The sequence below is a fragment of the Dama dama genome, chromosome 11, assembly GCF_033118175.1.
Source record: "Dama dama isolate Ldn47 chromosome 11, ASM3311817v1, whole genome shotgun sequence".
NCBI classification, from domain to species: Eukaryota; Metazoa; Chordata; class Mammalia; order Artiodactyla; family Cervidae; genus Dama; species Dama dama.
The window spans coordinates 74,647,315-74,670,904 of NC_083691.1; the positions used below are offsets into that span (position 1 = coordinate 74,647,315).

A 23,590-nucleotide genomic window follows, 5' to 3' on the forward strand; every position below is an offset into this window, starting at 1 on the left:
AGATTGACAACTGCTAGATACGTGTGTGAAGACATCTTAGCCTATCCAGCCCGAATCAGACCACCAGATGACTGCAGCTGGGTGAGAGACCCCGGGCAATACTGTTGGCAGGGCCACCAATGAAGCCAGCCACATTGTTGACCAGCAAAATCATATAAGTGACTAAATCTGGGGTAGTTCGCTGCAGAGAATGGCAGATACCTGAAATACAGTCCCTATGTAGCCAAGCCTCCCGCACCCCCAAGCACAGAGTCAGCCCCTGAGGGCAGGCTCCTGGTGACTCTTAGGAGTTTGTGGCAGAAGCTGTGGTCTCCCATAACCGTCTTGCCCTTTATCTTTTTAGTAATGGAATTTTTTAGTAACGGCACAAGTCCACCCAACTAGGAACTATCTTTCCTGGTCTTCCTTGCAACTAAGTGTGACCACATTTTTCACCAGTAGAATGGAATGAAAGGGATGTGTGCAACTTTGGCATGACTTCTTTTTTATTTTTTTAATTGAAGTACAGTTTATTTACAATGTGTTAATTTCTGCTGTACAACAAAATGATTCTGTTGTACAAGATATATATATGTGTGTATATATTCACATACATAACTCTTTTGTATATCTTTTCCATTATGGCTTATCACAGGATATAGAATATGGTTTCCTGTGCTAAACAGTAGGACTTTGTTGTTTATCCATCCTATATATACTAGTTTACATCTGCTAATTCCAAACTCCTAGTCCTTCCTTCCCTGACCTCTCCTCCCCCTTGGACTGCATTACTTCTTTAAAAACAATTTTTTTGCCTTACACTTCCTTTGTTTCCCCCTTGCTACCAGCTGGAACGCAGAGCTCGGGCCAGCCAGAGTGGACGATGTTCCCTGGGGCAGGGCTAGTCAAAGTGTGGGCCACAGACTGGCTGCTTGATACAGTCCATGACAAGGTGAGTACAGAAATTGGGATCAAGTGTTGACAGATTTTTATAACAAATTGACAAATTGCTAGTTGAATATAACACTAGAAACTGAGGCTTGAAAAATGTGTGCAGGATTTTTTTTTTTTTTCTAAGTTTTATATTGTGTTTAACCAAAGTTATGATTTATAGTAAGATTGGGCAAAAAAAAAATCTGACTCTTCTCCACAGAGAGTCTGGGAAGCACTGCTCTATGAGATGGCAAGTTAATGACCACCCTGGATCTTAAACGTGGCCAGAACCTGGTCAGGACCTCTCCCTCAGCCTGTCGTTTTCATCTCTCTCTGAATGTTACCTTTTGCCACAAGGCAGGGCACCTCGCAGCTTGGAGCTCCACAATCTAGCTTTTCAGTCTCACAGCTGAAAAGGAAAGAGGCCATTTCCCCATAGCTCCAGTTAGAAAACTTTTGGAGAGGGACACGACTGGGTCAGTTAGGTCATCCACCTCACAATGAATCCCTATGACAGGGAGGCGAGACCATGTAAAACGGCAGCTCCCATTGGACCACACAGGTGAGTGTGGGGAGCAGTTTCCAAAACGCAGGGGTGGGGGCGCTGCTTTTCCTGGGAGAAGGCAAGTACCAGGCAGACACGGAACACGTCCACCACAGGGAACTTACAGCTCTCCACCCACTCTTGGCTCTTGTCTCCCAGCCTCCCAAACACATTCCCACCAGGAACAGCCCTCCAGCTCCTACACCAGGAACAAAGGAGGTGGGAGGTTAGTGTGGGGAGAGAGGAAGCAGCCTGTGCATGTCCAGAGGGGAAAGAGATCAGCTCCACTGGGTGAGTCGAATACAGCTCAGAATGGCTGGGGGTGCCGAAGATGTGAGGCTGGAAACCACATCCTGAAGGGGGTTGGTCCTCAGGGAGTTCCCAGCTGGCTGAAATTTAAACCAATGACTGGCTGCTGAACCAAGAGTTGAAAAGGGATAAGGCTGGAGGCTGGGAGGTCAGTTAGGAGGCCGTTGGAGCCATCCAAGGAACAAATGATGATGGCCTGAGGGGTAAGGTGGTGCAGAGGAACAAGAGAAGTACATTCAAGAAACATTTAGCAGGGAAAATGGACTGGCTATATATTGGATGAGTTCATTGAGGGGGAAATGCAAGAGGGGGGGAGTCCTGGATGACACATGGGGATGATGATGCCATTCTTTAAGGCAGAAAACCTGGGTAGAGAAGGGGCATGGGGAAGCCAAGCTGGCTGGCTTCTGTCTTGGACATGCTGGGTTGGAGGTGCCAGGGACTTTCAGATTAACTGGTTTTCAGATTAACTGTAACAGAGTAACTCTTAACTGGTTGCTCTTTGTGTTTTCCCATTTTTAAGGGATCTGAGCAGGTTAATGTCCCAGGTGATATCCCTGCCATGGTCACAGGCTTCAGTGGTTTCCTGTTTTCCCTAGACTGTCATCTAAGCTCTTTACCCTGACACAAGGCCCCTGAGATCTGATCCCTGCTTCCACCTCCTTCCTCATAGGCTACATCATTTCTTCCTGGGCCTGTGTTCTGGCTACACTGAATCACTGACTTTCCCCAAGCCTTAGGTCACACAGTTCTCCCAGCCTGGAGTGCCCCCTCTCATGGATACATATGAAAAACTTCACTCATCCTTCAAAGTCAAGTTCACATTCTACCTCTTCCATGAAGTGATCCTTGGTTCTCCATATGAGAAGATAATCCCCCACTTTCTGAATTGCCGCTGCATACTCTCTAAATCCCTGTCATCTTTCTCTCATGTCCTGTATGCATGACAAATACAAGTAAGACAGTGATATAAGTAAGACAAATATAAGTAACACAGTAATTGATGGGCCTGGTATCAGTGTGTGGGGACATGGGTTATTTTTGTTTGTTTATGAAGCATCTGTTCTCCAGTTTCTGCTGTTTCTGGAAACAGCACTCTTCCTTTGAGAGCCACCCTCTACCATGCTTTCAGCCATTGTGCTTCAGACTGGGCTGACTGCTCCCACCCATGGCAAATGCCCAGGCCCTGTGAATTAGGAATTAGCTCATTTCATTCTCTGACTGCAGTGATTAGTTCAAGACTGAACTCAATTCAATAGAAGCCCAGGCAGGACTTTGGGGGGAAAGGGCAGAGGGAGCCTAAGAGAGGGAAATTAGGGGATGAAGAGCTCACTATTCATGCAGTATTGAACTGGAAGATGAGGTTCTGGGACAGTCTACAGCCATTTTGCCTCCACCAAAGGAGCACTCACTCAGGAATGGAGCCAGTCAGAGGAAGACTGGGTTGAGAGGTGTTCTTGATGATGCCGTGTGCACACCTGGATCAAGTGGCCCTTGTACCTTTTTAGTTATTTTAACCGACAAATTCCTTTTTATGCTTAAGACAGTTTAAATTAGGTTTATATTACTGGCAGACAAAATGATTTAACTATTATAAGATGCTCAAAGCACTTGTATGTATGTATGAATGAACAAATGAGTAGGTGACTCAAGGTCTCTTCCCTTCAACTATAGGAATACTCCTTTGGGAATCAAATCTCACAGCATTATTTGTAAGGATTTATCAAGGAATTATCCAGTTTAAGTACCAAGTGAATTCACGATCTACAGGTGCCTCTCTGTATGAGCTTTAGCAGGAGGAGAAGCCGGGCATGTTTCTGACCTCAAGGATCCAGTGCTGAGTGTTCAGTTGCTCACTTATGTCCAACTCTGTGACCCCATGGACTGTAGCCCACCAGGCTCCTCTGTCCATGGGGTTTTCTGGCAAGACTACTGGAGTGGGTTGCCATTTCCTCTTCCAGGGATTCTTCCCGACCCAGGAATTGAACTGGTGTCTCCTGCATTGGCAGGCGGATTCTTTACCACCTGGAAGCCACAAGGAGTCAGACGCACATGCTTTCTGCAGTGTACTTACAGAAGTAATGTTCTTGTTTGTGTTTCCTCCTCCCCCTGCTCCAGGAGGGCAGCTGTCCTATTCACTGCTGTATCCCTGCCACCTAGAGGAGTACCAGGACACAGTGAGCTCAGTAAGTATTTGTTCTAATGAATGACTGAAACATGCCTGTTGAATGAATGAGAAAACAAATCAGAAAGGAAAGTCATGGAAACTGGACCCCAAAGAGGATCTGCGAGCTACCCAAGCCAGGCCACTAGGACTGGGTCTCGCACCTGTCTACTGACCCTCTGCCCACTGATCCTTCCAATACACGATGGGAGGGTTGCAAAAAGGGCCAAAGGGCCATTCTGGGAAGAACTGAGAGGACATCAAGAAAACAATGATGTGAGGATTCTGGGAATATAGCATTGATATTGGCAACAGCAAAGTATACTGTTGTTTTGCTTTTACACCTTTACTGAGATATAATTCATATACCATATAATTCACCCATTTAAAGTGTACAATTCAGTAATTTTCAGTATGTCAACAAAGTTCTGCAACCATCCCTGCAGTCAATTTTAGAACATTTTTGTCACCCTCAAAAGAAACACTGTTCCTATTAGTATTCATTCCCCATTTTCCTCCAAACCACGCCCTTCCTCCCAGTCCTAGGTAACCACTAGGGCTACATTCTCTCTCTAAAGATTTGCCTGATCAATATTTGGTCCTTAGTGACTACTTCTTTGCACTTAGCATAATTTTCAAGATTCATCCATGAAGCAGCATATATCAGTACTTCCTTGTTTTTTATTAATGAATAAAATATACGGGTATATCACATTTAATTTATTCATTTAGCCATTGAAGGACATTTGGGTTGCTTCCATTTTGGGGCAGTAACAAATACTGCAGTTATGATATTTTTATTAGACACATGTTTTCATTTCTCTTGAGCATTATCCTGGATGGAATTTCTGGGTCGTAAGGAAACTTCATGTTAACAATTTGAGGAACCGACAAGCTGTTTTCTAAAGCAGTGGTCCCTAAGCTTTTTGGCACCAAGAACCGGTTTCGTGGAAGACAATGCCACCAATGGTTCAGGCGGTAATGAAAGCGATGGGGAATGATAGGGAGTGGCAGATGAAGCTTCACTTGCTTGCCTGCCGGCCGCTCACCTCCAGCTGTACCAGTCCACAGTCAGGAGGTTGAGGATCCCCGTCCTAGAGTGACTGCACCATTTTACATTCCATCCGGCTGTATTTGAGGATTCAACACCTTTGCTAACACTTACTTATCCATTTTTTTTATTATACCCTTCCTAGTGGGTATCTCATCTGGTCTTGTGCTTTTATTTTTTTTAGTTTAAACTTTTTATTTTGTATTGGGGTATAGCTGGTTAGGAGAAGGCAATGGCACCCCACTCCAGTACTCTTGCCTGGAAAATCCCATGGTCGGAGGAGCCTGGTAGGCTGCAGTCCATGGGGTCGCTAAGAGTCAGACACAACTGAGCGGCTTCACTTTCACTTTTCACTTTCACGCATTGGAGAAGGAAATGGCAACCCACTCCAGTGTTCTTGCCTGGAGAATCCCAGGGACGGGGGAGCCTGGTGGGCTGCCGTCTAAGGGGTCGTACAGAGTCAGACACAACTGAAGCAACTTAGCAGCAGCAGCAGCAATGCCTAATGATGCTGGGCATCTTTTCATGTATTCATTGTCTATTTGCGTATCTTCTCTGGAGAAATATCTGTTTTGATCCTTTGCCAATTTTTATGTTGGGCCTTTTATCTTTTTATTATTGAATTGCAAGAGTTCTTTATGTATTCTGGATACAAGCCCTTTGTCAGATATATGCTTTCTGCATATTTTATCTTATTCTGTGGGTAGTCTTTTCATTTTCTTGATGGTATCATTTGCAGCACAGGTTAAAATTTTTTAGCATATTACAAAAATAATTTTATTGAGGTATGATTTATATACCACAAATTTCATCAATTTTAAGCTCATAATTCAGTGATTTTTAGTAAACTTACAGAGTTGTGCATCATTATAACCATCATCATAATTTAGTGTTAGAACGTGTCTATCACCCCCTAGAAAGCTAGTGGGCCATTTCCAGTTAATTGCTGTTAAACTACCAGTCCCAGCTAGCCCAAAGATTTGCCTGTTTGGATATGTTGGTATAAATGGAATCATACAATATGTGTTCTTTTCTGTATGGCTTCTTTCACTTAGCATAAAAATTTTGAGGCTTACCCATGTTATAACTTGTGTCAGTAGATCATTACTTTTTCATTGCTGACTAGTATTCCATTGTTATCTATTCATTGTTGATGGACATTTGAGTAATTTTTAGTTTGGAACTATTATGAATAACACTGCTATGATTCAATGTAATTGTCTTTGCTCTGGCTTCTTTTTTGGGGGGCTGTTCTGGGTCTTTAGTTTGGAGTTATTATGAATAACACTGCTATGATTCAATGTAACTGTCTTAGCTCCAGCTTCTTTTTTGGGGGGCTGTTCTAGGTCATCATTGAGGCACTTGATTGCAGTGCCTGGCTTAGCTGCTCCAAGGCATGTGGGAATCTTAGTTTCCCATCAGGGATTGAGCCTACATTTCCTGCATTGGAAGGTGGGTTCTCAACCACTCAACCACCAGGGAAGTCCCACTTTGGGCTTCTATAACCAAATACCATAGACTGGGTGGCTTAAACAACACATAGGTATTTCTCATAGCTCAGGAGCCTAGGAAGTTCAAGCTCCAGGTGCTGACAGATTCCGTTCCTGGTAAAGGGCCTCTTCTTGGCGTGTAGGCATCTGCCTTCTTCCTGCCTCCTCATATGGCAGACAAAGTGACTGGTCTCTCTTTCTCTTTTTATAAGGACACTAATCCCATCATGGGAGCCCCATACTCATGATCTTTTTAAAACCTAATCACTTCCAAATACCTTACCCATTGGGATTAAGGCTCCAACATATGAATTTTCGGGGAGACAAATTTTCAGTCCATAATAATTATTATTAAAAATTATATGATTGGATTTACATCTATTATTTTGCTGTTTGTTTTTGATATGTCTCATATCTGTTTTGTTCCTCTGTTCCTCATTTACTGCCTTCTTTTGTGTTAAATATTCTTATAGCATACCATCTTAATTTCTTTGTTTTCAAAACTGTATCTGTTGAATTATTTTCTTAAGGGTTGCTTTAGGGATTACCACAGGCATCTTAACTTATCACAAAATAGAATATTTGACAATTTGTCTGCATGAATTATTTAATAATTTTATATGTAATAAGTAACACTTTAAATATTTAATATTGTTATATTTAATTTATAGTAATTTAAAGGCCTAATTATTAACTTAATTTAATATATTAAACTATCACATTTAATTTAATATTATAATAAATTATTAAATCAATTGCATACATATTTAATAAATAATAATTTAATATTTAGGCATTTGGCATGTGGGCTTCATTTGTACCCCATGCCCCAAGCCCTGAAATATGTTGGGGGCAGACCTATTTGTCTCATATCGGTATGTATACATAGCAATAGTCATACTATGAATTATATATTGTGAATGCTATGATTCTATAGCCTGCTTTTTAAACTTAACATTTTGTTGTAGGCATTTTTTTTTCTTTTTTTTACCATAAGCCTCTGTAAACTTTTATAAAAGCTGCATTATATTTTATTGGATAGGTCAAGCTTTAGTTAAGCACTTCTCTGCTTTAAGACATTTAGGTCATTTTCAATTTTCAGCTCTTTTGAGTTTGTTTTTGATACTGCAGTGAATACCTTCATGTACTGTTTTCCATATTTTAGAATCTTTACCATAAATCTCCAATAGTAAGATTACTTTGTTGAAGAAAACAAATATTTTTATAGTTCTGAGTATCTGTCACCATATTTTCCTTACGAATTATAAAGTGTAATTGTTATCTCTGCATGTGCACTGGGTGTTAGTTGAAATTTTTTTCTATGTAACTTTGTGTTCCTTTGGTGATTAGCTGGGTTGGACATTTTTCTATGAACACATTTACTAGTCATAATTTGTTTTATGTAAATTGCTTCTTTATGCTCCTTGGGTATTTGTATACAAGGCCCTCTGTGTATTTTTTCTTGGCTGCATCAGGTCTTAATTGCAACATATAGGCTGAGTTGCCCCGTGACAGAATCTTAGTTCCATCATGGGAACTAAGGGATCAGACCCATGTCCCCTGCTTTGGAAGACAGATTCTTAACTGGTTCATCAGAGAAGTCCAGCCTTGTACTTATTTTTAAACTATCAGTTTGCATGTACTCTTTATGAAATATTCCCTCCTTAAGACTTTTTAGGAAGGAGGCAGAGTATAAATAAATAAAAAGAGACAATAGCCTTTTATTTCCCTTATTTGTTGTCAGTATTTATTCCCATTTGCCCCTTTTCAGTCTTTTTGTTAAATGCAGAAAATGTAATTTCTCTGTAGTCAAACCTGCTAATCTTTCATTTGTGATTTCATCGATGATTCCAGGTTTAAAAAAGACATTCTCCCTCCAGAGGTTTGTTGAATGTTCCTCTTCTAGTTTCTTTATGGCAAAAACCACCATGATATTGTAAAGTAATTAGTCTCCAATTAAAATAAATAAATAAAAATTTTTTTAAAGTATGTAGCTCTTTAATCCTTGCAAAATTTCTCTGTAAAAACTCCTGCTGGTCTGAAAAAAGGAGATAATCTCAAAGCACAGGTTTCTCAAACTCAACGGTTTCCTTCCCTGGTTTCCTGGGGCCTCTGCCTGGGGCCATCTGTCTGGAGGAGGGAGCAGTAACAGAATCAGCACTTGCCTCTTGAGCTGAACCCTCCTCAGCACAGGGCAGGGGAAAAATAAGAATAGGAACCTGAGTTTGACACCTGGCTGTGTGTGTGGACCCTCAGCCACTCCTCTCTGCCAAACAGGGCGAAGTATGCCTGACTGACAGGGCAGCTCTGAGGGTGATAGGAGATGAAGTCGAGAAAGTTCTAGAACACTACGTGGCCCATCACAGATCTCTGGGTCCTGCGTTTGCATTGACTCGGCTCCTGGGTCCCACTTTCTGCCCAGAGGTGACCCCTAAGCCTCCCTCACCACACAGCACAGGCAGGCCTGCCAGAGCATTTGAGAGTCTTTACTTTCTTGGATGAGAAAATTGAGGCTTAGAAAGGTCAAGTGGTGGCACAGCTGATACTCTTGACTGCTCTGATGTACTGGATCCTCCAACATCACTTTGCCTCAGGGCACTCCAACTTTCTCAGATGTGAAACGAAACTAATTGTCCTTATTAAGTCTCCACTGCTGCAGGGTTCCTTGATGATCAAACAAAAGGTTCTGAAAAAGTCCACGGAAAAATCCAGAGGCAAGGTAGAGTCCCCTTGGGCAGCTCTGTCCACCCTCCCTCGCCTGGGACACAGATGAAGCCTTGTGTTAGCTCTGTGAGGCTCCCGCCTCCTCACCCTGCTCCCCAGGAAAACCACGCGGAGCCTCTGTGAAGGCCCCTTGTGCCCGCGGCTCACCAGGCAGGAAGCCCGGGGTTTGGCTGAGGCCCCAGGAAGCAGAGCCCGGAGGTGGCTGCACTCAGGCCCAGCTGTATTCAGCTTGAAGCAACTTCTGATGTCTCAGAGGGCCAGAGCCGGGAGGGACTTGGGGGCGGGGGCGGGGGGAGGGTCACTGGGGCCACCCCCATTTCACAGATGTGGAAGTTGAGCCTCAGAGGGAGGAGCTAGTTAGCCGCAGTGTCCGAACTTGGTTGCGGGAACCTGGTTCCCAAATCCAGCACCCTTTCCACTTGTCCTCTGCTGCAGCCGTGGCCTCCTACGGAAGGGCTCCTCCAGTCCTTCTGAAAAATTCTTTGTTATATGATGACATCTAAGCAAAACTGCATGATGCTGAGACCGCACAGCAAAGCATTGAGAGCAAGATGCCCTCACTCAGGAGGGAGTTTCCTGGGAACAGAATTTTCCAGAAAGGCAAAGAAACATTTTGAGCCAGAGCGTGGCTTTACTGAAGCAGCTGCGAGAATGTTGAGGCAGTGGCTGGAGGCAGGCAAAGGTGGTGTGGAAATTTGACAGCATCACCCCACCCTGGCAGTTTGGCATTTAAAAATAAACTTGCTTTCTCTTTTAGCAATTTAAAAAACAAAACAAAAACACAACGAAGCCATATCCCTCCTCCCAGGGTTTGAGAGGCTAGCGATGGTTCTCAGCCCTGGTTGCATTATTATTGTTTTCCTCTCTATTTTACGGTGAGGAAAATGCAGGTCAATGAAGCAAATAGTCCGCATAAGGTTACAGATGGAGGAAGTGATAATCTACCAGGTGCGCTGGACTTCTTTTCCTCCACACTGTTGGGGTTCTGCTAACAGGAGGGGTGGCCCCAGAGCAGGCAGGACCTGGCTGGGGGCCAAGCCTAAAGGCCTCTCTCTCCTGGAGAAGGCCTGGCTGGCAACTGTGGAGGCCATCTGTGAAGGGCTGTCTGGTCTCCAATTCCTCGATCCTGGAGAGGGGTGACAGGGGAGGTTATGATGGAAGTGTCTGCTGAGTTCTTTAGATGACAGGCATCGGTTCCCAGAGTCACCGCAGCAAAATGCAAATTAAAAAGATATTTTATAAACTTGGCAAATCTTAAGTTCTTCTTGAGGTTGAGAGTCAGGTTCTCGGAGATGAACGAGGAGAATTTGGCGGAAAGAATTTGTTGACTGAACGTTATGCTCCTCCCCTTTCAAGGAAGAGGAGTGGAAGGTTCCTGCCTCTCATATCAACCAATAGGAAGGCTTTGTCAGAGCTTCTTGGGGAGGTGAGGATGGGATCCCCACATGTTGGGGCAGGGGGACTGATGCCTGACTCCCCCCGAAACCTGAAGGGCTAGAGACAGCTGGCTGGCTGCTCAGTGAACGAGCTGAAGGAGAGGGGGCTGAGTTCAGGTTAACCTAAAGTGGCTGAGTCTTCTGGGAGAAAGGATGTGTGGATGTATCCCATGGGACATGGGATTTCTTTCTTTATTATTTATTTCTTCTTTTGTGTGTGTGTGTGTAACCATATTCAGAAGCAGGGTCTTTGGAGATTAAATCAACTTAAGACAAAGTCAGGATGGAGTAGGGCAGGCCCTAAATCTGGGAGATACAGACAGGCAGGGACCCAGCTGATGAAGGCAGAGATTGGAGGGTTGCTGTTACAGGCCAAGGAGTTCTGGTGACTGACAGAAACAGGGAAGAAACAAGGAAGGGTTCTTGCCTAGAGCCTTCAAAGGGAGCTGCTGTTACCTGACTTCAGAATTCTAACCTCCAGTACTTGAGAGAATAAATTCCTATTGTTTTAAGCTACCTGTCTCTGAAAGTGAAAGTCGCTCAGTCTCAGTCATGTCCGACTCTTTGTGACCCCATGGAATTCTCCAGGCCAGAATACTGGAGTGGGTAGCCTTTCCCTTCTCCAGGGGATCTTCCCAACCCAGGGATCGAACCCAGGTCTCCTGCATTGCGGGCAGAGTCTTTATCAGCTGAACCACAAGGAATGCCCACCTGGTTTGCAATAATTTGTTATGCAGCTCCAGGAAACAGATACAGGTTCACGTGGATTCCTATGAGGCTCTGTCTAATAAGGCTGCCCAGAGAACTAACGCTGACACCAACAGAACAGGGGAGGCCCATTGGCCCCTTTCCTCTCCTCCTTGTTTGTCTCCCTCTCCAACTCCAGTGAAGTCTGAAATAATTGCCAAAGAGATAGAGAAGTAAAGGAGAAAGAGGAAGCCAGTCCCCTACTCAGATGGCTGGCAGGTAGCCAGGGGAGGGGAACTGTAATTCTGAATTAAATTCATGGGCTCTTTCATGGGACCGGACGTTCTAAGTTTCTTACTAATAATTAAAACTGCATTTTGTGAGTCTGCACTATCTAAAAATGAACAGAAGGGTCACAGGACAGAACTTCTACCATCAAATAAAAGCAAAAATAAAGGTGTCTTGCAATTTCAGCTCTGAGTCACCGTCTGCTCAGTGTAACGGATCCATTGAAAGCAGGAGAGGAAAGGAAGAGGCAGCTCCCAGGGTTCCCCGGCAGGCAAGGGTCATCTCACCTAATCCTCGGAGGAACCAGGAAGCAGACCCTGGATCCTCATTCCATGGATAGGGAACTGAGGTTCAGAGAGATCGAGTGACTTGCCCAGGATCACAAAGTAGGCGGCAAAGGGAAGAGGGGGACCCAGGTCCGCCTGACTCCACAGCTCGGGCGCTGCCTCTGATGCACCTTTCCTCATGCGTTTCTGAGAGGGGCCCCCCAAGTGCCACACCTCTTCCACAGAGCCCAGCACGGACCCGCCACTGCGGCTCAGGATGCGTCCTCTCACTTGATGAGCTTAGCTGAATTGCAGAAAGTGAAGACCACGAGGAACTTGTGCACTCGTTTCTGGTTCCTTCCAGGAGCAATCTTTCTCCTTGGTCTCAGTTCCTGATGTTCCTAAAATGAAACCACAAAGGATGGAGAAAAGGGGCTTACCGCGTCTGGGGGAATTAGAGCCTGGCTGAGGGTCAGGTCAGCCAGGAGATGTAGGAATGCTCTTGTTCTCCAAATTCAAATGGTCTCATCTGCCATCAGGCTACTGTCTGCTGGAATGTGGAGCCAACTCTGAGGAAGGCTGGTGGTGGGGGGAGGGCGGGAGGGAAGGAAAGGGGCTCAGTCGGGATCGACCAGGGCCCAGAGTGATGGCTCGTGCCCCCCATTCAGGGACAGGCCACAGGGAAATGCAGCCCTCATATCCCAGTCTTTAGGGAACTGATTCGTATTTTCAAAACAACCGTTATGGCAGAACTGACTGAACTTCACAGGGTTGCTATGAAGGATAAGTGAACTGGTGCTCTCCTGCCACCAGGCCTTTGACCCCTTGCCTGACTCTGGAACTTAAGCCTGGCATTTTGGGGGATTCAGCAGCTAGAAGGAGCCTTTCCGGATCTGCAGTCCTGGTGACCCCACTTTGTGTACCCCCTCAGGCCTTGCATTGTAGCCGTCTGGTTACTGATCATCTTTCTGTTGGAGAGCTGGCGTGCTTTCTCTCTGTGGCTTGGTTCAGCAGGGTGCAGTTCTCCGGGGTCACGGAACATAGGCCTCAGCAAACTGTCCTTAAAAGGCCAGATAATAAATACTTTCAGCTTTGCAATACCATACGGTCTCTGTTGCAATGATCTAACTTAGCCATTGTGGTGTGGAGGCAGCCATAGGCCAGACATAAATCAGATGAATGTGGTGGGTCCAATAAAGCTTTATTTACAAAAACAGGCCACTGGCCAGAGGGCCATGGTTGCCAACCCTGGACCTAGTGTTTCTCATGGACAAAATCACACATGAGCAAAAGTGAAACTTGCATTATACTCACATTGTTCCCTCATATCCCAGTCTTTAGGGAACAGATTCGTATTTTCAAAACAAACATTATGGCAGAAGTGACTGGACTTTATAGGGTTGCCCTGAAGGATAAGGGAACTGGTGCCGGGAGGGCCCTGACTGAGCTGCTGATGGTCTGTGGTCAATCGGCGTCAGTGATTATCATTAACTATGGTAGAGGGTTGTTGCTGGGATCGTGTTTGCTTATGGATGTAATAATGTCCTTAGAACAGTGCTTGGAATGTAGTTAAAAAAAAAAAAGCTACCATTTTCATCAAATCTAATACATACTTTTTTATTGTGGTAAAATACACATGGGGCTTCCCTTGTGGCTCAGCAGTATAGAATCCGCCTGCCAATGCAGGAGATGGGGGTTCCATACCTAGGTTGGGAAGATCCCCTGGAAAAGGAAATGGCAACCCACTCCACTATTCTTGCCTGGGAAATTCCATGGACAGAGGAGTCTGGTGGGTTACAGTCTGTGGGGTCACAAAAGAGTCAGACAGGACTTAGCAGCTAAAAAAACAACAAAAATACACATAACATATAACTTACCACATTAGTCATTTAAAAATGCACCAATCCAATGGCATTTAGTCCATTCACTATGTGTGCAGCCTTCATTTATTTCTAGAACATTCTCATCACCCCAAAGGAAACCCCATCTGTATTAAGCAGTCATTCCCCATTCCTCACTCCTCTGGCCCCCGGAAGATGTGCATTTCCCCCCTGCATCTCTGAGATGGAGCTGTACTTATAATCAAAAGCATCTTTGGGGAGTTCCCTGGTTGCCTAGTGGTTAGGATTCTGGGCTTTCACTGAGTTCAATCCCTGGTTGGGGAACCGAGATCCTTCAAGTGGTGCAAAGTGGCCAAAAAAAGAGCATTTAATAGTCACTGTTTCTCAGGTGGCAGTCCCACATTGTTGTCACTTCCTGCGTGAGCATAAACTTGGCTATCACTCTTCAGCAGAGTTATATGCATTCCTAAAATTTTATTTCTTGAATTTAACTGCCATTCAAACTGCCTTCAAGAATGAAGCTTTAGCAAAGGAAAAAAAAAGTTGTGAAGTATGAAGAAAGACATTAAACAGAGTAGAAGAACATAAATTTGATATTAATGAAACATATATTCATCACCAGAGGAATCACCATTCTGTGCTTCTTCCAAAGCTAACAACCAAGTGCTTTATGAGACAGGAAAGGCAGATACAAATAGATAAATCTGTGTTATATTTTGTTAATGACATATGTCTGAAAAGATGGCCTGTCACATTTGAAGCAAGGCAACTTATGGCTGGGGATGTTATGAAATCCTTGACATAGCTAATAAAAAATTTCAAGGTCATGGGAGGTTGGTGTGACTGGTTCATATGTCATGTGGGACAATTATTAAGGCAACCTGTCTCAGTTTAATGGCAGTATTACTTTTCTTGATGGTACAGTATATCTTATAAATGATGACATCTTAAAATGGTTATACAGTATTATCCTCATCACATTGTTTTATTTTCATTTACTTGTATGCTTCCACCACTAGACTGTCATTATGTTGAAGAAAAGTAGTTTGTCTTCCTCACTACTGAAGCCTCAATGCTTGCCCAGTGTCTGGTATGCGGTAAGAACCAACAGATGATATAGGATGAACAAAACTCATTTGGGAGATTAATTAATTAGTATTAACACCCAGCTTTAAGTTTGTTGTGAAAATTAAACAGAAAAACAGCTTTAAAAAATCCTGCCTTGGGAATTCTCTGGTGGTCCAGTGATTAAGACTCCATGTTCCCAATGCAGGGAGCATCAGTTCAATCCCTGTTCTGGGAATTAATATTCTGCATGCTCCACAGCATGGCCAAACTAAATAAATAAAAAAGAGATGTTATCTTATTAAAAAATCCTGTCTTGTCCTGTGCTCAATAAGAACTTACTTGGTGGTAGTTTTGTACCAAGTAGGATTGTGTTTGGCTAAAGTAATAGAACACCCAAAATGCTTTCAAATGAGGGGTGCTGGAGAAGACCCTTGAGAGTACCTTGGGCAGCAAGGAGATCAAACCAGTCAATCCTAAAGGAAATCAACCCTGAATATTCATTGGGAAGATTGATGCTGAAGCTGAAGCTCCAATACTTTGGCCACCTGATGTGAAGAGCTGACTCACTGGAAAGACGCTGATGCTGGGAAAGATTGAGGGCAGGAGGAGAAGGGGGTGACAGAGGATGAAATGGTTGGATGGCATCACCAACTCAATGGACATGAGTATGAGCAAACTATGGGAGATAGTGAAGGAAAGGGAAGCCTGGTGTGCTGCAGTCCACAGGGTTGCAAAGAGTAGGACACGACTTAGTGACTGAACAACATCAATCAAGCATTGATGCTTTTGAACTGTGGTGTTGGAGAAGACTCTTGAGAGTCCCTTGGACTGCAAGGAGATCCAACCAGTCCATCTTGAAGGAGATCAGTCCTGGGTGTTCACTGGAAAGACTGATGTTGAAGCTGAAGCTCCAATACTTTGGCCACGTGATGCAAAGAGCTGACTCATTTGAAGGGACCCTGATGCTGGGAAAGATTGAAGGCGGGAAGAGAAGGGGATGACAAGAGGATGAGATAGTTGGATGGCATCACTGACTCAATGAACATGGGTTTGGATGGACTCTGGGAGTTGGTGATGGACAGGGAGGCCTGGCACGCTGTGTTTCATGGGGTCACAAAGAGTCAGACACAACTGAGCTACTAAACTGAACTGAACATCAACAAACAAGATGGAAGTTAATTAACCCTGCGTTTAAACAAAATGTGGAAGTAAACAGCCCAGGGATTGTAGTAAAGCTCCATGATCATCAGCGTCTTAGGTTCCTTTGGTCATGTTGCTTTGCCATCCTCAAATATGGCATCCACCTTATGGCCCAAAATAGCTGCTTGAGCTCCAGCCATCATGTTCACATTCCAGCTGTCAGGACGCAGGAAAGGAAGTAAGAAAAAGGGAATCTCTCCTTTTATGAATACTTCTCAAAAGTTGTAAATGACACTCTGCTTATAAACTGGCTAGAATCTGACCACATCTAATCACATGGAAACTGAGAAATACAGGTTTCCATCAAGGCAGCCATGTGCCCTGCTAAAACTCAGGTGTTCCATTACTGAAGAAGGAGAAAATGAACGTTGAGGGACAAGTAGCAGGCTTTCCACACTTATTAAACTCCATGGTGCTGATTACAAGTGCAACATGGGGCTCCAACAAGTCTTGTTCCATGATGGCAATGGAAGGTTTTCAGGTGGAGTTGGGTAGGAGCTGAGCTGTGAGAGATGAGTATGATTTAAATGACCAGAAAGCATGGGTAAGAGCATTTCCAGCAAGTAAATGACCAAACAAAGGCCCAAAGGCAGGAGCATAATAGGTGTCCTTATGGGTTAACAGAGTTATCTTGGCCAAAAGCGACTTTGTGTCAGGAGGCTAGCTAGTCAGGAGGCTAGCTAGTCAGGAGGCTAGCTAGTTGAGTCCCAGCCCTAGGAGCAAGGGGTCAACCCTGAGTTGACTCTCTAACCAGCGTGGGGTCACTCAACTCCTGGAACCTTGGTTTCCTCCTCTCTAATTTATGTACAAAGTCAACCTTGTTGTGAGGAATCGGTGAAATGCAGCAGGAGGAAGCCCTCTGTAAACTGTAGGTTCCTGTACACTTTAATGTTCAAAAAACAGCTGCTGTCATCATGACACGGGGCCAGTTGGACGGGGAACGGGAGGGGTTTGCACTCCACCTTCCAGGCAACTCCCCATGTGTGATGCCCTTGTGTAGATGGGGGATGTGGGTGGTGAGTGGGGACATGTGGGCAGGCAGGAGGACAGGATCCTCTGGTAGGGCACAGACAAGGCACACAGATGCTTCTAGGATGCAAGAGAGTGATGGAGAATGGCAGGGGTGGGGGTGGCCTTGCACTGCCCCGGGGCCTGTTCCCTTTTCTCTCCCCCACACAAGGAGCAGAGTGGGTCAATACCCCAATAGCCTGGGTCAATACCCAGGGGCCAGTCATGGGCCTCCCGTGCCCACTGCAGTTAAGCCAGTGAGATTTCCAGGCTCCTGGGTTGGAGGCCAGCCCTCAGGCAGGCCCAGCCTGGGATCAGGGGTCTTGTCATATCCCTAAGGGAGTGCCTGTGGCAGAAACCAGAGGCCATACAGCTGAGGCGAGGGTAGAGAGTGACAGGGGTGGGGGTGGCCTTGGTTCTGGTAGGGCTGATGCTTCCCCATAGAGGGCTTGACAGGATAGAGCTGTGTCTTAGCTCTGTCTGCCATAGCAAAATACCAGGGACTAGGGCAACAGACATTTATTCCTCAGATTTCTGGAGGCTGTGAAGTCCAAGAACCAGATGCTGGCTGGTTCCATTCCTGGGGACAGCTCTCTTCCTGGCTTGCAGATGGCCACCTTCTCACTGTGTCCTCACATAGCAGAGAGAAAGAGCTCTGGTCTCTCTTCCTCTTTTTCTAAGGGCATAATCCCATCCCCTTCTTGTGAGGGCCCACCCATATGACTCCACCTAAACCTACTAACCTCCCCAAAGCTCCACCTCCAAATACTGGAGCCCTGGGAGTTAGGGCTTCCACATGTGGATTTCGAGGGAGCACAAACATTCAGTCCATAGTGAACACCCAACTCCGCTTGGAACTTGGAAGCGTGTCCTGGCCCCTGTGGGTTCCTCTTCTGTCCCCATGTTTGGCTGTGCCTTCAGGGCATGTGTCGTGGCTGACGTGTCACTGCTCTGGCCTATAGAAGAGTCAGGTGGGAGATACAATGGAGCTGGCATCTCTGGCTGGTGCACAAGGAGAGACTTGTGCAGAGACTGTCCAGGAGGAAGACCCCCAGCAGAGACTGTCCAGGAGGAAGGAAGGGCGAACTGCAGCAGGGAGGTGGCCAGGCCCTGGAGCCGAATTCAAAGGCCACCAGGATTCCATTGCACCAACTGGTGCCATTTCTTTTTATTTTCCTTAGCTTGCTGCAAAGTGAATGACAGAGCCCATGCAGAGCGGAGGGCCATGGAGGGTCAGAGAAATGGTCAGAGGGTGACAGAATGGGACAGAGTGACACAGTGCGAGAGACAGTAGAGAATGTTGTGAAGCCATCAGGAGAGATGGGGACAGGCAGAGACACAGGAGAACAGGGACAGAAACCAGGGACAAAGTGACAGAGATCCAGAGAGAGACAGTGGGACATGGGGTCAGTTAGATGCAGCGAGCACCTAAGGCAGGTGGGCTGGGCCAGGAAAGAAGGCCTGAAGGGGGAAGGGGCCTGGAGGGGAGGGCTGGGAGGTGGACAGAAGGGTCCTTCTCCGTGCCCCTCACCCCGTCCAGCATTGTGCAGCTCATCGGGCATCAGGGTCCCTCCTCAGTCCCAGGGCTGTCCTCTCTCCTCTGGTCCAAGCCCTCACCTCTGAATGAGGAGGTCAGGCTTAAAGGGGGAGGTTTGAGGACCCTGGGGCCCCAGGGGGGCTGGTGTGATGGATACAGTGTGGCCAGGCCTAGAGGCTGGGGGTGGGGATGTGACCTGGGAATCCCCCTTAACCCCAGGGCCCATGGGACAGCCACAGGGCATCACCAGCACTCTCCTCTTTCCATCACCGTGTTGCTCTTGGGAGCCGGAAGAAATCAAGGGCTGGAAGGGGAGATGAAGAGAAAAAGTCACACATTCGCATCATTGGCTAGGAGTTGTCATCCCTTCCGGCGAGTGTGGTCTTCCTGGACCAGATGGCCGTGAGTCATGCCTGCTCCCAGAGCAGCCCCATGGCCAGACCCTTCCCTGACAGCACATCCCAGCAGACCAGGACTCGGTCTGACCCGGGTTGAGGGGTGAGGAGGCAGCTTTCCTAGAACCACGCTTCTACTAACTTCTTCCAGAAACCACTGGGGAGCCCCAGACTACAGAAGCTTCATTCCGGTCCCAAGACCAGGCTTGGCCAGAAGTGACCTGCAGGGCAGAGGGCAGCCTGTGTGTATGGGGAGAGTGGCAGTCAGGGAATGACGGAGACCAGGCGGGGAAACCAACCCCGGGAGCCAGGGGCTGTGGAGGGAAGGGAAGTGACAGATCATTCCCAAGCACCCGGGGCAGGAGGAGGGCAGGGCCCGCCTGCCTCACTCTGCCCTGGGCTCCCCCAGCATAATGTCCTCAGATGGGTCACAGTGCAGAGCAAGTGACTCTGAGCTGTCATTATAGATAATGTAGAAACTTCTGGCAGTGCCTCCTCAGAAAAGAGCCCTTAAGAAAGGTGAAGATAACAGTGTCATTCTCCATAACCGAAAATGGCAATGAGAGGGAAAGAAAGTGAAGTCGCTCAGTCATGTCTGACCCTTTGCGACACCGTGGACTGTAGCCTACGAGGTTACTCCATCCACGGAATTTTCCAGGCATGAGTACTGGAGTGGGTTGCCATTTCCTTCTCCCATGAGAGGAGCCTAACTGCATTTGAGATTGGACAGTCATCCCTCTCATTGCACAGGGAGGGTCAGCAACCTGCCCAAGGCCACACAGCCAGACATCTTTAGACTCCCCGATCACTATTCCTCACACATGTCTCCTCACAGTGTCCCGTGTCTAACTTGCTGCATCTTTTAGGTCTTTTATCTCAGTGGAGCACACAACAACCTTGAGATGTAGGTAGGATTATTCCCATTTTACCACGAGGGAAACTGAGGCCCGGTGGGTAACTTGCCCAGAGTCCCAAGGCTCATTCAGGGACCAGAACTAAGAGCACCTTGGAATCTTGGCACAGGGCTCTTTCCCCCTCTGCTGTGAGAAGACAGTTTATATTCCAGGGCGGTATTGGGGGGCAGCCTGCGTCACACTGACCACTCATCTTCCCTTCCAAGCGTCCTGCCTCGAGCAAACCCTTCCTGTGTTGGTAGAGAAAGCAAGCCCAGGCTCTGCAACCCTGACCACACGGGTCCATCCCAGGCTAGGTCATTTCTTTGATGGAGCCTTGTTCCCCAGGGGCTGCTCTTTTCAATCCACCCATCTTCCTCACCCTCGGTCCCGCCCACCCCAGTTCCGCGGTGTGGGTGAGTGTGTCAGCCACTAATCCGGGCGGGAGGCTTGGGGGCAGCTGTAGCACCGTGACACACCCTCTGATGTGGGACGAGGGTATTTTAAATCTGAGTTATCCTTCAGAGTCAGGAACATGTGGTTTCCAGAACCAGGAGGACACTGGTTTCCCAAAGAGGGGAGGGGAAGCAAGGAAAAAGTGTTGAAAGGGTGGGGGAGGTGGGTGGGGTGGGGATAAGACCTACTGAGGGCTGGCCTGGGAAGAATGCCACCTGCAGAAGAGAGGGTCAGTCCTCCTGGATCCTGGAAGCCTCTCCTCCTTGTCCTCTGGGGACCCCTGCTCCCAGCACACTTCCTGCAGCCTCAGCAACATGTTTCTATTTTTTCCCCATCTCCCTGGTGCAGCTCATTCCACCACACCAGCATAAGCCTGTGTGCCAAATGCCTCCCCTCGCTCTGGTGAAGAGAGTGTGTGAGGGAGGGAGGAGAGGTCACATTTGCCTCGGGCCCTGGGCAGGGGGGAGGCTGGGGGAGAGGAGGGCAGAGCCCCAAACTCATCAACCAATTGTGAACATGCCAGTCTGGGTTTGGTCCAGCGTGCATGCCGGCCATTCCCTGCACGTGGCCAGCTGGGCCAGGTCCCTGGCACAGGGAGCAACCCCCGCACCCTGCCTGGAGAAGAAGGGTGCCCAGAGGAGGGGCCACAGGGTGGCTCGTGAGCAGCTAGAGAGAGAGAGCACGACTGGCCGCCCTCTCCTGTGACGCAGGCTCTAGTTTTCATGGAAAAGACAGAGGGAGATGCCTTCTGTTCTGAGGTGTGGGAAGATGAAGAGGGCTCTGCCTCTGGGGGTTCCAGACCAGGCTGGAGACTGTGAATGAAAGTCGGTGGCTTTGAGGGAAAGATTTCCGTGCCAACGACCCTCTTCCCAGGAAGATGTCTGATTGGCCAGCTAGCCACCATTCCATATAGAGTTCCCTACGGGTGAACCATGTGAGGAAAGGCCAGACTCCCTCCCACCTCCAGCCTTTCTGGTTGCCTCTGGCTGGGGCCCCAACCCCTCGTCTTATCCACTGCAGCAGGTCAGGGGGTAGTTTTGCTGAGCACACGGTGTGAACCATAACACCTTTATGCAGAAAGAACTATCTGGGGTCACTTTCTTCCAAGGGAGAAATACCCTCTGGGAGAGGCAGGTCCCAACCATCACGGGGATAAAGGTCAGTGGGAAAGCACAGAAGTAAGCCATGATGACAGTCCAAAGTGACACATCTGCTACTGGACAGGATGTTTGTTCCGGCGCTTGTGAGGGCCCTCCCTTAGTGCTGGGGTCAGGGAAGTTCTTTAGAGAACAAGGACACCTAAGGTGATGCCTGCAGAAAGGTAGTTAAGTGAGGTGATGGCTACTGGGAAGAGCCTTCCATGTTGTGGGGACAGCAGGGGCCAAGTCTTTGAGGCAAGAGTAATGATGGTGCTTTCTAGAGAAGACTCCTCGAGCAGGTGGTAAAGAGGGAGGGGGCCACAGAGATAAGCAGAAGCCACTCGCAAAAGGCCTGCATGTTTTGCATTTTTATACCTGTCTTCAGTCTTCAGTCAGAATTTTCCTCAGCTTCCAACGCCAGCAGGAAACCCAGGGGGAAATAGTCACTTTCTGCCCTTAGGAGAAAACAAAACCCCAGCAATTTCTGCTTCACACCAAATGTCAAAGTTGACTCCTGCGGTTGGGGTATACAGGATATATGACTTTCTCTTTTACAAACAGTACTTATTGCTTTTCCATTCATAAAGGTATATGTATTCAACATAGAAAACTAAAAAGAAGAAAATGAAGTCACATATAATCCCTTCATCTGGAGCTTATTGACATCAACCTTTTGCATTTTTCCTTCTGTCTTCTTTTTTGTTGTTACATAGTTGAGGTAAAACTATATATACAATTTTATTACCTGCCTTGTTCCCATAACATAAATATGTTCTCATGTTGTTAAAAAAGGCTTCATTTTTAACCTCCCTGATAATTTTGTGTGTGAATGACTTCCTTACTTTACTGTATGTTTGAGCTTTTTATTTTGTAATTTTCTTGCTTCCAATTGTGGCCTTTTCTTTCATGCCTAAAGAAATTCCTTCAGCATGTGTTGTAAAGCTGGTTTGGTGGTACTGAATTCTTTCAGCTTTTGCTTGTCTGTAAAGCTTATGATTTCTCCATGAAATCTGAACAAGAGACTTGATGGGTAGAGTAGTCTTGGTCTTAGGTTTTTTTCCTTTTCATCACTTTAAATATATCATGCCACTCCCTTCTGGCCTGCAGAGTTTCTGCTGAAAAAAATCAGCTAATGACCTTATAGAGATTCCCTCGTATGTAATTTATTGCTTTTCCCTTGCTGCTTTTGATATTCTCTCTTTATCTTTAGTTTCTGTCATTTTGATCCCAGTGTGTATTGACATGTTCCTCTTTAGCTTTATTCTGTATGGGACTCTCTGCACTTCCTGTTTCCTTTCCCAGGTTAGGGACATTTTCAACCATTAGGTCTTCAAATATGTTCTCATGCTCTTTCTGTCTGCTTTTCTTCTCCTTCTGGGACCCCTATAAGGTGAACATTAGTGTGCTTGATGCTGTCCCAAAGGTCTCTAGAACTGTCCTCATTTCTTTTCATTCTTTTTTTCTGTTCAGGGGCAGTGATTTCCATTATTCTGTCTTTCAGCTCACGAATCCATTCTTCTGTATCATTTAATCTACCATTGATTCCTTCTACAGGCGGCTGTGGGCTCAGGAAGTTTTATGTTTTTTGTTTTAATATTGGATTTGGGCTTCCCTGGTGGCTCAGACAGTAAAGAATCTGCCTGCAATATGGGAGACCTTGGTTTGATCCCTGGGTCCAGAAGATTCCCTGGAGAAGGGAATGGTTACCCATTCCAGTATTCTTGCCTGGAGAATTCCATGGGACAGAGGAGTCCAGTGGGCTACATACAGTCCATGGTGCTGCAAAGAGTCAGACATGACTGAGAGACTAACACTTTTTCACAATTATAGTTGATTTATGGACTTCACAGTTAGCTCAGTTGTAAAGAATCCGCTTGCCAATGCAGGAAACGCAGGAGACCGAGATTCGATCCCTGGGTCTGGAAGATCACCTGGAGGAGGAAATGGCAATCCACTCCAGTATTCTTGCCGGGAGAATTCCATGGACAGAGGAGCCTGGTGGGCTACAGTCCATAGGGTCACAAAGAGTCGGGCACAGAGAGCACGCACCCATATTTGATTTACAGTATTGTGTTAGTTTCAGGTACATAGCAAAATGATTCAGTTATACATACACTTCTATCCATTCTTTTTCAGATTCTTTCCCAAACTCCTAATTTATCCCTCTTCCCCAAACCCTTTG

General features: G+C 46.4%; 1 long non-coding RNA gene across 1 annotated transcript; it reads left to right on the top strand.

The window, feature by feature from the left end:
• Window positions 1-850: 850 nt before the first annotated feature.
• On the top strand, window positions 851-23,590 carry LOC133064929 (uncharacterized). The gene is made up of 3 exons (XR_009694774.1): window positions 851-931; window positions 3,884-3,951; window positions 23,545-23,590. It is a non-coding gene; the product is annotated as an uncharacterized LOC133064929 (long non-coding RNA).